We start from the raw sequence: 14,477 nt of genomic DNA on the forward strand, positions 1-14,477 counted from the left end.
CATCTTCCCCCTTTTTCTTCTCAGTCCTGCAGAAGAATCTTGGCCTGAAACATTGACTGTTTATTCATTCCCATAGATGCTGCCTGACCTGCTGAGTTCCTCCAGAATTTTGTGTTTATAACTTTGAACTTTGTAGTTATACAGAGGGGCAGGTTGCTCTTCTCTTTATTTTTGCATCTCAATCGGGCTTCAAATGGACAAAACAGGTCAGTGCGGAGAATTGGCCCAATAGCACCAGCCAGAGAAGGACTTGCATTTATGTTGTATCTTTCTCAGCTCAGAATTTGCAGTGTTCTTTACAGAAAATTATTACTTCTAAAGTGTGGTGCTCAAACCGCCTCAGCCAAGTGATGCCCAGTGCAATTTAACAGTAGGAGTGTGATTAAAAACTGCTGTGCTACTGTACTACACCCATAAGAGGATGACAGCCTTGTCTTTGGGTTTGGAGGCCTGCATGCCTCAGTGATCAGAGAGCTATTCTGGCTGGAGTCAGGGCTCTATGGTATGGTAGATTCACCCATGCCAAACAGGTCAAAGGGTAGAGGGCAGACTAAGAGTGGTCCACCAGTCCTCCAGGTGGACGGGGGTTCAGCTCAGGGCCAACGACCCTGACTGGTAAGACAAAGTTGTTATGGAAACAGCAATGAAGCATCTTTCTACATCTGAGTGCGACGGTGTTCTTGAGTCTCCACCTGGGACTTGGATAACTGACAGTAGTGAAAACTGCAAGCAGGCTGCTGAAACGATGAAGGAAACCCTGAACACCACCAGAGCTGGAGGACCTTCGCTGATGCCCTAAACACCAGCAGCATAACAGGCAGTAAGTAAATACTGCACTGCTGTGTCTGTGCACAGTTAACATGAATGGCCTTGGTTTCAGTTGACCATGTACTTGTAAGTGTTCAAACTCTAACACGTTACCCAGATGCTGTGTGATGTGCTGGATGTTTTCAGCATCATCAGATTTAGAACTATTTGACTATGAGTTTCAAGGATAAATATTGCAAGAATAGTTTCTGTTCAATATTCAATTCTGTTCAATTGATTATTTCTTCAAAGTAGTACTGTAGCTGTTAAACTTCTAATGAGATGTAATAAAAGGGGTTTCTTAGGAGCTTCACATAAATGACAGCTTCATTTAAAGCATAGCATGTTGTACTGCTCTGGAGAGCCAGTCTAAATGTTATACTCAATTGGTTTAGGACCTGAATCTATAGACTCTAGTGGTACAGGCACAAATTTCAAATTCCTTAACATCTTTGGACCTTGGAATTAATGTGCAATGTTCCTAAGTGTTTGCTAAGTTAAAAGCATGACTTAATTTATCAAGTACTTAATTGGCTGAAAAGTTTTAGGATTTCTTTGGATTGTTTAAAAATGATATATAAATTGAAGTTTTTTTTCCAACTTTACAACCTGGAGAATCATCAATATACGCACCCTGACAGATTTCACAGAGTCATAGAAAAATAAAGCACAGAAACAGGCCCCTCAGCCCATCCAGTCCATGCCAAAGCTTTTAAAGTGCCTAGTCCCATAGCCCTCCACACCCTTAGCATCTATGTACTTATCCAAACTTCTCTTAAATGTTGAAATTGACCTTGCACGCACCACATGTACTGGCAGCTCATTCCACACTGCCATGACCCTCTGGATGAAGAAGTTTCCCCTCCTGTTCCCCTTAAACTTTTCACCTTTCACCATTAACCCATGACCTCTCATTGTAGTTCCACTTAACCTCAGTGGAAAATAAGGCTGCTTGCATTTACCCCATCTGTACCCCTCATAATCTTGTATACCTCTATCAAAATTCCCCTCAATTTTCTACATGCCAAGGAATAAAGTCAAAACCTATTCAATCTTTCCTTGTCATAAATTTAAAAGGGAAGTAGATTTTCCTTGCCCAACTCCTTTAACTATGGACTTCTGTGTCCAACTTAGTATATCCCTAGATGTTACAGCTAAAAATCCCAGACAGTTACTACCAAGAGAAATCGATGTTATCTGGCTTTGCTGGATTGGAACCCAAACACACAATGTGAATTTCCAGTGTAATTAGCTGAGTTAGATAATTTTATAATGCATACATCTGGATCGCACAATATTTGTAAACAGTTTCATTATCATGACTTCGAATCTAAATTGCTGTTTGACAGTTACTTATTCACAAAAAAATCTACATACTACATGGCCTTAAGTTAAAGCCCCTTCACAGATCTCCAGGTTCTGTACTCCACTTGAACGTTTCCCTAGTTATCAAAGGCAAACTTTATATTAGCTTAGACAACAATTCTTTCAGCGTAGGCAGGATTCAAACACATTTCACCTAACAACAGGAATATTTGTAACCTTTCCTCAAGATAAATCTATAAAAATATCCCCAGCATTTTTGTTTTCAGCTTCAGAATTTCTTGCAATGCTAATGAGTCTTGGAGAGGTACGGTTGCTTTTTGTTATTGTGATTATACATTAATTCTCGTGTATCACCAAGAGAATCACAAACAGACCAAACCTATAAAATGTAACCTCTGCTAGAGGCCGCTATCAAAAGTGGGAAATCAACCAATTTCCCCTTCAACAGCCAACTGCAGTGATAGCTAGACCCAAAGAACACAACACAGAGAGTACTCAGTTACTCCAGAGACCAACTGCTGACAGTCATGAGATGCTCCATGTGACCAGTGGGACGGAAAAATGTGTTCTATCAGAACTAGTTAACCCTTGACGCATCTTGGCTTATTTCACACTTCTAATACATGCAGCACCTGCTGGCCATTGCCTGGATTTTTAAAGAAGGTCCTGGGGATGGCAGTATTTACAGGGGATGTAAATTGCTGTCTGTGGACCAGAGGAGCTTATTTCCATTGAGGAATGTGACAGCCAGCAGATTACAAGAGGAACAGTATCGTTCTGCAGTGTCACCATAAACCTCTGTGGAAAATATTGACTCTTCTCCTTTGATAGTTCTTAAGAATTCAAGCGAAAATGCAGACTTTTCACAGATAAAATCAGATGTTCCTCACAAATGTCAGTTTTGAAGTTTTTTTTACAATAAAGGACCCCTGAAACCAATTGAGGACTTGTACAGATCGGTGATAATAATGGCTAATGGTACACACCAAACAATACTTACACAGCAGAGAAAGAATACATACATGGCCGTGAAAATTGTGGTCTGGAAACCCGTTGTTGCAAAGTTTTCTCCCTTCCTGCAGAAAGAAACTGACTTATATAGAAATGATGTGAGCTTTGGGCCAAGGTTGAAACATATGAATGAACAGACAATGAGTTTCCTGTTTTGATTTGGGTTCCTGCCAATCCCAGCTCTTCAACTGTTGCAGTCAATCCACTACCCTGAGCAGAATCATCCATCGGCTAAAGAAAAACTTCAAATCGCGCAACGGGGAGAGGGAAGGAGAGAAAATGAGAGATGAAAAAGAAAGATAGTAGTAGAAAAAGAGAAAGTGATGGAAAGAAGGGAACTAATTGGAAATTTATATAAATAAAGGTTAAAAAAAGAAGGGACAGATCAATAAATGAGAGGGAAGGAAAAGAGTGAAGGTAGTGAGACTGGAAAGATGATGAATTATCTGCATGAATCATTTAAAAAATGCTAAGTTATGGACATGAAGTCAGAGGGCAGTTTGATGTCTCAGCATTTGAACACATTAATCTCAGTCAGGTAAAACTATAAAAAGGTACAAGATATCTGAAAGATGGCTGAGAATGGTCTGTGGGAAATGACTGTGGTAGCTGCTATTAAGTTCCAGAGTTTAAGCTTTATAGTCATTGAAATCTGACTGAGGAAATGGAAAGTAATTGCTCATGAAGTCCAGATAAAAACCACATCCTTGTGGCTTCCAGCCATAGCTCAAAGGTGCAAAAAGTGATTTAGTCATGTGACACCATAAGCTGTCACATAACAACGGGGTTTGATGTAATGTTCATTTCTCATCAATCTACAATGTTTCCTTTGTGTTGCTTGGAGAAACCATAAACACCAGAGTTTACCACACACACATTTAATTGGTCTTCCCCTGTGCCCTAGATGGAATTGATTTAACTATTAGATTCATGGTCCATAAATCGGTTTGAATTAAGTCATGGAAACTTTTCTGAATTGGAGATAATTTTAAGCAACTCGCAATGGCAGTCAGTAAAGTCAGAATGTTTTTCAGGATGAGGTAATCACAAAGTTATTCTGAGACCCGCTTTATAGCTTGTTCAGTGATCTCAGGGCAGGCCGTGAGGCCAGCGATGAGATTTGTGATTAGACATCGGGAATATACGCAAGAGAACAAACTGCATTTGAACTCTCAGTACAAGAGAAATACCCGCCTCAGGGTTTGCAGACGAAGACCACATGCTTCGTAAGACAGGCCTAAAGCTGGGGAGTTAAGAGCTTTCAGTAGGTGCTCCAAGAGGGCAGCGACACCTAAAAATGGATTTTAAATTGTCTTACCACCCTGTAACTGCTGGATGGATAGATTTACAAATTCGCCTAATGTTGAATAGGATCTGCGGTCTTCCCAAAATCATTTTTGGTCCACGACTGACCTCATAAACTCACATCTGAAATATGGACTATCAAAAGGAGAATCACATTAAGATCCAGGAACCAATTAACTGCAAACTCATTGGAAATTCACAATGCTTCACAGCAGAAGGAACAGCTCTGTAGGTTCTGGAAGGGCAAGATCCAGTGAAAGCGGAGTGCCCAAGACAAGAGTTGAGGGGAAGAAGGCTTCAAGGGGATCTGAAGGGTAAATATTTCTTACTCATAGAGTGGTTCTGGAATGAGCCACCATAAGGAGGCGGTGGGGGCAAATAATGTAATGATGTGCACGTTGGGGTGCCATGGTAGAGTTACATTTAACAAGATGCTATTCCAGCTACGGGCATTCTGGAATTCAGAGTTCAACTCTGGCACCGTTCTGTAAGGAGTTCCTGTATGGAATGCGTGGGCTTCCCACAGACGTAATGGGTAGGTTAACTGTTCATTGTGAGTTATCAGGCTAGGATGAATCCGGTTTGTCAGAGTTTGCTGGGGTGGCATGGCTCGCAACTGTGTCACTGAAAAGGACACATTTCAGAGGCATCTGGACAGCTACTCAAATGGGTAAAGCACAGAGGAGGGCAACTGGGTTGGTGACAGACAACCATGATGCCCTGTCTTCATTGATACAGTGGGCAGAAGGGGCTGTTTCTATTTTGTGCAATTTCATGACCCTGTAAAACCCCTGACCCTATGAGTTGATGGTTGATGGAGAATGCAGTCTTCTGACAACATTGACACATGGATTTCCTTAGCACTATCAAAGCTGAAACACCCAAGACCCCACTCCACAGAGTTACGAATGGAGGTTAAATGGATATTAAGCAGTCTGTGCCTGCTTCATCTTCAGTCATGACTCTGACCTCAATGTGCTCCCCCTCAACTCCATTCTATGAAATCTACTCAGTTGAACCTTGTTGCTCATCAAGCTGAAGAGGCACATTCCAACTAAAGCAAAGCCTTGGGGACAAGCTGTTATCAATGGAGCAATGCCAAAACTCAGCATTTGACAAATTTCACTCTCAAATCTATAACCTCACAGTCCATAGCTGGAAGAGAACCATATACGAAGGAACTGCAGTGACACTTGACATTGAAACCATCTTCAAGAAAGGACAGAAACCTGGCTGAGCTAATAAGAGAAGGCTGCCTGCCATTTCTGAGGGTAGAATTCTCACTAATGTCTTCATCCATTGGCCGAAGAGCCAATCCCAAAGCTGTCAAGAGGTATAGTGAACCTGATTGTCACTGTGTAATGACTCCACACTGGACCTTCACCAACACAATCTTCTTCAACCAGACTCTCGCCTTTGATTCTTGACAATCAGGAAGGGGAGCAGGTCAAAGGAGCATCCTCCTCAGATTCCTCTCTGAATTGGCAACAATGCTCCTCATCTTCAGGTGTCTCACTACAAGCCCCATAGGAAGCTTTTCTCTCTGTGGTGCCTACACTCCACAGACAAGGGCATCCAAGCCTTCATAGCTGACCAGAGGTACATAGATTTCACTTATGATACTGTACACCAAGTATCTGAGCTCTGAGTCAGAGCTGGCATGTTTACCTAATGCTTCCAAAATGATACAATTTTCACTCAACATCTGAATAGCAAACTTCCACCAACCTGAACCAGGTGTACAACGTTACCTTCTGATAATAAAAGCTCAAGGTGAGATCCTGGAAAATAGGAATCACTTTCTACACTTCGGGAGCTGTAGGGGGTATTCTGGAGTTATATGAATATGACAGATATTAATTCAAACAAGAACTAGTCATCAGTTCTGATTGTAGTTTTCAAGCATTACATTGAAGTTAGCTCCACCAGCAAAGGGTTATAGCTTGCGAAATGATGAGCATAATATGTTTATATATGCCTCAGCCAAACAATAAGACAATGGGATGAGTTAATTGGCCTGCATCAATCCAGGCAAGTAATCTGCACTATTGTAAAAAAGTTCAGAGAAGTTTACAATTAGCTTGTCTCAGCAAAGGTATTTGCCCATTCAGAGGTATCTCCCACTGTTGATATGTAATTCAAAGGAAACATTTTCAACCTAAAGTATTGAAGTCAACAATATCATTATAACTTTTTAAATTGTATTGGATCACCTTCTCTTACCTTTGATCTTAAGGGTAGAAAAACATGATGTACTTCTGCATTTGGAAGACTACCGGGGGGGGGGGGGGGGGGTTCAAGAAGAATGCCCACTTACGATGAATAAAGACATATATCATCAGATTCAGTGGCTCTCTGGTGACTTTGATCACAGTCACAACAGGAACTATCTTCCACTGAAGTAAGACAGCAACAATGAAATTCACTCATCTCTTTCAATATGGCAGCAATGCCTTTGACCAATTGAGGGTAGGGTTATTTGAGGAACTAGGCTTCACACCTGGCTCAAAATTCATGTCCCACCAGGCAGCAACGATTCTAACCCTCCTGGACATTCATGAGACTTGGACTACTTGTGACAAGCATCTAACTGCTGACAAAGGGGTTGCTGGGGTGCACTGATGTTTCTTTCAACTTAATACAACATAAGTGACACCAGAAAACACAAGGGAACAATAGCTAAATTGGAACAGGCACCTCAACAGTGATTGCAATAAGCATTGTCATTCATTATGACTTAATAGAAGAATAATTATGACTGGGGAATATGATGAAGCAGCTTCAAGATCACAGAGACTTTTGTTCATCCCCTTATTAAGGCATGTGCCACTCATTTGCCAGCAAGTGCACTCGATTTTTTTAATACTTCATTTATGGATGTTTTGAAAGTCATAAAAACTCTGTATGCTTTTGTTTTAACATACTTACTGCCCATTACACCACTGGTGCTTAGGGCAGCAATGAAGGTCCTCTATACCTGGCAGTCTTCATCAATGTCAGTAGCTTCCTCTCTGTTTTCACTCCTGTCAGTCTTGCAGTCCTGGGTGGAGACTCAGGGATACCGTCGCACTCAGCTGTAGAAGGATTCTTCGTTGCTGTTTCCATAACAATTTTGTTTTACTAGTCAGGGTCGTTAGCCCTGAGCTGAACCCCTGAAGCTGGAGGACCGTTGGACCACTCTTAGTCTGTCCTCTACCCTTTGGCCTGTTTGGCATGAGCAATCCCACGAAGAGCCAAAGCATAAAGCTCTGAATGTAGCCAGCATAGTTCTGCGGGTCACTGAGGCATGCAAAGCTCCAAACCCTACATCAAGTTGTAGTCCGCTTATATATGTTTTCCTTTTAAAATTAAAATGTGTTGTTACAGTAAAAATAGTGAGAGAAGTGCATGACTAATGAGACATCTTTTCTGTGGATGCGTGCCTGTCGGAAAAGCATGCGATGGTTGGTCAGATTTGCAGACGCATGGATGTGGAGTAAGAACATCTGAGGGCCATCATTCTCACTGTACCTACCTACTTAAAAATCTTTCTTTCATTTCTTTCCATGTTAAGAAGTGGGAGTCAATCAATAAGCTGCTTTCTGTCTTTATCTGATCAACATAGAGAAGTACAGCATAGAAACTGGCCCTTCGGCCCATCCAAAATGTAGCAGCAGTTATATCAAAGTCAGATTCATTTAAATATAACCAATCAATCCTCATAATGGAGGAACTAACATATAATAATCACTAATTATGCATCTATGAAACATTTATATATGCAGATATATATTTTATGTGTCATACAAGCATGTTTAAATGAGTATGTAGGTTATAAATATGTACATATATATTTGTGTATAGTACATGTTTATACACACACACACACACACACACACACACACACAGATACCTTAAATGTGTATATAATAACCCACATTTATCTATACACGCTGAACAAGCACACATACATATACATACATACATATGAGTACAGTACCATATCTGTCAATATATGTGAATACAGCATGTATTTTGCCAAAACAGAAGTAATTATTTCTGTATTTCCTCTCTAGATTGAAAACATATTATGGAATTCTATAAACTCAAACCACCTGCCATTAGGTCAGTCGTGTATATTGTATTGAGTTGGACAGAAGGATGTCAAAACAGAAAAGAAGCAGGAAAGTGGCAGGAAAAGGAAACACATTGTTCAGTCTCATAGAGTAAGATTTCATTACACAGCCAGTTGGTTTTAATTAAAGGCTTGTGACATAACTATTTGTTATGGAAATCCATCTTTGATAATGAATTAAATGTTTGTAATTGTGGTGTTATTCCCTCTTTATTTTTGTAGAACCTCTTCTTCTTCTTCTTCAATGTGCCTTGCCTGTTACACGCTTGGGCGATCATGGCTCTCCACATCGAACGATCACTTGCAGCATCAGTGATATCTCGCACACTTAGATCTGTTAGTTCTTTCCCAGTGTCCATATATTTTCCTCTCTGCCTTCCTCTTCCGCGTTTCCCAGGCATACGGCCTTGTAATGTCAGGCATTCTATTTCTCCCTTCCTGATGCCATGGCCCGGGAAATTAAGTTTGTAGAACATATCCTGAATAATATGGAGATTAACACAGCAACAGGGACAGAATGGCAGTATACACTCAGGGGCCACTTTACACCTGTATCCCTCCTTGTTAATGCAAATATCTCATTAGCCAGTCATGTCACACCAATTCAGTAAAAACATGCAAACAAGGTCAAGAGATTCTGTTAATAAAAACACAAATGCTGGCAGAACTCAGCAGGCCAGACAGAATGGGGAAGAAATGTGATCCAAGTGACTTTTGATTGTTGGTGCCAGACAGGATGGTTTGAGTATCTCAGAAACTGCTGATCTCCTGGGATTTTCACCCAACAACGGTCTCTAGAGTTTATATAGAATGGTGTGAAAAACAAAACACATCCAGTGACTGGGAGCTCTGTGGGTGAAGATGTCTTGTTAATGAGAGAGGTCAGAGGAGAATGGGCAGACCAGTTCAAGCTGACAGGAAGGGACAGTAACTCAAACAAGCACACATTACCACGTTGGTGTGCAGAAGAGCATCTCTGAACATACAAATCATTAAAGCTTGAAGTGGATGGGCTACAGCAGCAGACGACCACGAACATACCCTCAATAGCATTTTACTAGACACAGAAGCTACCTAATAAAGCGGCCACTGAGTGTAGCTCTAAATCAGGATGACACATTTTGAAGAGGACCCTGCAGGTAAAGGTATTGAAAGAATACACTACTTGTTTCAGAATATCTAGGAGAATTCTCTATGGAGGGGCAGAGTTTGGATGGGAATGCCCCTCGGGAAATGAAACAAGCTTATCATTCCAGGTGGCTACATTGCATGTTTGTTCTTATTTAAAGAAACTTTACACTACTGAATATGCTTTGATTCATGGTATAATCACCCATGCCAAACTTGTGCCAACCAACTGGTGGGAGTCGTCAAAGACATTTTCAACCTGTCATTGCTATGGCTGGAAGTTCCCACCTGCTTCAAAAGGACAACAATTACACCAGTGCCCAAGAAAAGTTGTGTGAGCTGCCTTAATGACTATCATCCACGTCTGTGGTCATCATGGTCAGAATCTACTGTTGCCTTCAGCAAGGATCTGAATCCACTGCAATTTGCTTATCATCACAATAGGTTTATGGCAGATGCAATCTTGATGGCTCTTCACACAGCCTTAGATCACTTGGACAAAACAAACAACTATGTCAGGGTGCTATTTCTGATCGATAAGCTATGGAACCTGGTCCTCTGTACCTCCTTCTGCAATTGGATCATTAACTTGCTAATCACAATCTGTGCAGATTAGTATTAATAGCTCCTCCTCACTGACTATCAACACTGGCGCACCTCAGTGTGTTTAGCCCATGCTCTACTCTCTCTAGACCAGTGACTACGTGGCTAAGCATAGCTCAAATGGTATCTATAAATTTGCTGATAATACAACTAATGTTGGCAGAGTCTCAGATGGAGACGAGAGGACATACAGGAGTGAGATATACCAACTATCTGAGTGGTGTTGCAGCAAAAACCTTGCATTCAACGTCAGTAAGGCTGAAGAGCTGATTGTTGACTTCAGAAAGGGTAGGACGAAGGATGACAAACAAATTCTCATAGAGGGATCAGAAATAGTGAGATTGAACAATTTTAAGTTCCTGGGTGTCAAGATCTCTGAGGATCTAACCTAGTCCCAACATATTGATGCAGCTATAAAGAAGGCAAGACAGCAGCTATATCTCATTAGGAGTTTGAGATTTGATTTGTCACCTAAGACACTCAGAAACTTCAACAAATACCATGGTGAGTGTTCTGACAGGCTGCATCAATATCTGGTATGGGGAGGCTGCTGCACAAGGTTAAAAGAAGCTATGGAAAGTTGTAAAATTAGTCAGCTCCATCTTGGGTACCTCAGATCTTCAAGGATCGGTGCCTCAGAAAGGCAACATCCGTTATTAAGGACCCCAATCACCCAGGACATGCCCTCTTCTCATTGTTATCATCAGGAGGGAGGTACAGAAGCCTAAAGGTACACACTCAGTGATTCAGGAACAGCTTCTTCCCCTCTGACATCTGATTACTAAATGGACATTGAACCCATGAACATTACCTCACATTTATTATTTCTGCTTTTGCACTATTTTTAATTTAACTGTTTAATATACATATACTTACTGTAATTGATTTACTTACTTATTTTATTTCCTACATTACCATGCATTGCCGCTAAGTTAACAAATTTCACAACATAGGACCTGATTCTGATACTGAATCAAATAGGTCAAAAGGCAGAGGCCAGACTAAGAGTGGTCCACCGGTCCTCCAGGTTCTGGGGTTCAGCTCAGGGCTAAAAACCCGGACTGATAAAACAGAAACAGCAATGAAGAATCCTTCTTTATCTGTGTGTGATGGTATTCCACCCAGGACTTCTATGACTGACAGGAGTGAAAACCAAGAGGAAGCTACTAGCATGATGAAGATATCCCTCTACATCACCAAGACCAAAATTACTTTTGATGATCAAGGACACACAGAGATAGAGGACCTTAATTTCTGCCCTAAATGCCAACTGCTGAAAAGGCACTAAGACTGGAATTAGATCCTCTGTATTCACTTATTTTAAATCACATTCCGTTTTGCATCCAATAAAGAGAGCTTTGAAAAATAAAGGATTGAAAATAGCACTGTATAGTGGGGCAACATAAAATTAACTGTAAGATTTCCATCCTAGGAGTGGATGAAATGAAGCCTCATTGTGAATTGTACATGTTATTTGACTTGGGTACAACTTTTACATAACCCATGTTTCCCAAAAATTGGTCTGAGAGAAAAGAATCCAGTACTATTTATAATCTATTGATAGTTCATTATGATTTATCTTCCTACTGGGAGAGAGTTAGCAATGTGATGTGGCCATTGTCAGCATGGAATCTAAGAACATTCCCATCATTATCCATGTGTTTAGAGAGTGCAAATGGCAATATATGGATGTGTGAGAAAAGTCCCAGGCACAAGAACAAATCAGCAAGGGAACAAACTTGCTCGATGACTTTACTTTCCAGTAATTATTAATTAAACATGTAATATGGAATCATAGAGCCATGGAGAGATGCAGTATGGGAAAAGGTCCCTTAGCCCATCAAATCTCGGCTGACCACCAAGTACCCACTTACACCAATCAAAGATATGTCAACATCTCTTAAATGTACTGAGCTATTACACTTCTGTGAATGGAACATCAAAATTTAGAGTCTTGACAACTGACAAATGTAATGAATAGGTGGTTTAATCCTGGGGGAAAATGCTACATCAGACTATACAACCATAAGATTTGGGAGCATAATTAGACCATTTGGCCCATTACTCTGCTCCACTATTTCATCATGGCTGATCCATTGTCCCTCTCAGAACCAAACTCCTGCCTTCTCCCCGTATCCCTTCAGGCCCTGACCAATCAAGAATCTATCAATCTCTGCCTTAAATATTCTCAATGACTTGGTTTCCACAGTCACCTGTGGCAATGAATTCCATTGATTCACCACTCTCTGGCTACAGGAATTCCTCCGCATCTCTGTTCTAAAAGGACGCCCCTCTATTCTGGACCTGTGTCCTCTGGTTTTAGACTCCCCCACCATAGGAAACATCCTCTCCACAACCACTCCGTGGAGGTCTTTCAACATCTGATGGGTTTCAATGAGGTTACCCCTCATTCTTCTGAATTCCAGGGAGTAGAGGCCCAGAGCCATCAATTGTTCTTCATACGACAAGCCTTCAGCTACAAAATCATTTTCATGAACCACCTTTGAACCCTCTCCAATGTCAGCACATGCTTTCTTGGATAAGGAGCTCAAAACTGCTCACAGTAATCCAAGTGAAGCCTCACCAATACTTTATAAAGCCATGGTTAGAATATCTAGAAGCTATTTGAATAAAATGTTAAACTTAGACTTCAGCTAGCGTCAGCTGCTGATTCAATGTGGTACGTCATCTGAGATAGCACAATCAGTATAGAACAAATTGTCCACAACTACATCAACAGAACCAGTTCCACAGAACTACAACAGTACAGATGCTTCTTTTCAGTTTAAGGCAGTATTACTTATCCCAAAGATAGAATATGATTAGAAGCACAAAGAGACTTCAAAAACAGCATCAAGTTTAATACAAGCACCTGATGTCAGCAGAACTGGGCTTACACAAATTCATTTGCAAGTGAGTCATTTTTCAAACCACAGAGAGGAGAGTGACTGTTTCGAAACCCTCTATTAACCAATGGTTGGGTTAAAATGTTACATTTATACCCCAGGTCCATTTCATTTTCACAGTGGGAAGCTGAAAAGAAATATGAGATGAAATGTTCTCATCAAATATCTTTTGAGCTTTTAATTTACAGTTATACAGTAATCATACAAAGTTTACAATAAATAAAATACTTGGCTTAGTAGTTTCTGGGGTCATGGAGTTAGAATTTTGCAAGATGCCAGGAAATAAGCAATGTGATTATGACAAGATAGTCCGTTTAAGTGACAAAGGTGATTGAATACAGATAGACTAGGATGCTGGTGATGACTCTCCAGCTCCCATTTGTTCTGCTGCCATGCAAATCTCCTTCTTCTTCTTCGGTTGTCCATCAAAATCCGATGACGACGTCCACTCCTTTAACTTTGATGACCATACAGTCCTATCCTGGGCCCACAAGCTCTATTGCAGCTGGGACATGTATATGTGGTGGCGGTGGTAGTGATGGCAACCATGGCTGCATTTCTCCTGGCTCTCTTCTGCTGTCTTCTGGTTGTTCTTTCCATCTCCAGAATACGAACCCCATCCCTACACAGCTGTCGCCAAGTGATACAGTCAGCAGCAACATCCTCCTAATCCTCGCTTCTGATCTTGCACTTCCTTAATGCATTCTTCATCTGATCCTTATGGCGCTTCTTCGGCCCTCCAGCTGAACGTCGACCATGATGTAGCTGGCCGTATAACACTCTGCGGGGTAGCCGACATGGGGGCATCCTTATCACGTGCTCCAGCCACTGCACGCTCGTGGTCTCAGAATGCTTCCTCCACACTCTGAAAAGCTCACCAACGCCTCGTCTTTCTAAGGAGGTTGAAGAAAGTTGAACTATGCACATCAGTATTCGTGACCTCCTGCAGGTGCACAGTTGAGAGCATCCTAACAAGCTGTACCACTGTGTGATACGGAAACTGTACTGTGGTGGACAGGAGGGCACTACAATAGGTAGTTAAAACTGCCCAATGCATCACTGGCACCAGCCTACCCACCATCAAGAGCATATACACATACGGGAAAGGTGCCAGCAATACCACGAAGAAACCCGCCCACCTCGTTTGTCCCATTCCCATTGGGGACGAGGCTACACAGCATGCACACCAGCAACACAAGACTCAAAAAGAGTTACACCTCTCCCAAGCTGATCAATGTCTCCACCTGTTAACTCACCCAACTAAACCCCCAACACCA

At 41.3% G+C, this 14,477-nt stretch overlaps 1 protein-coding gene across 5 annotated transcripts in view; it reads right to left on the reverse strand.

Moving 5' to 3' along the window:
* The window catches only part of fhl3a (four and a half LIM domains 3a), a 122,947-nt gene that overhangs the window by 37,931 nt on the left and 70,539 nt on the right, over positions 1–14,477 (reverse strand). The window contains exon 1 of one of the 5 annotated variants that reach the window (XM_059954422.1): positions 3,156–3,231. The exons of 3 other annotated variants lie outside the window; for them this stretch is intronic. The gene's annotated coding sequence lies outside the window, so the exon portion shown is untranslated. One more of the 5 variants, XM_059954424.1, reaches the window with a different exon arrangement.

Source organism: Hypanus sabinus, chromosome 30 (genome assembly GCF_030144855.1).
Source record: "Hypanus sabinus isolate sHypSab1 chromosome 30, sHypSab1.hap1, whole genome shotgun sequence".
Lineage (NCBI taxonomy): Eukaryota > Metazoa > Chordata > Chondrichthyes > Myliobatiformes > Dasyatidae > Hypanus > Hypanus sabinus.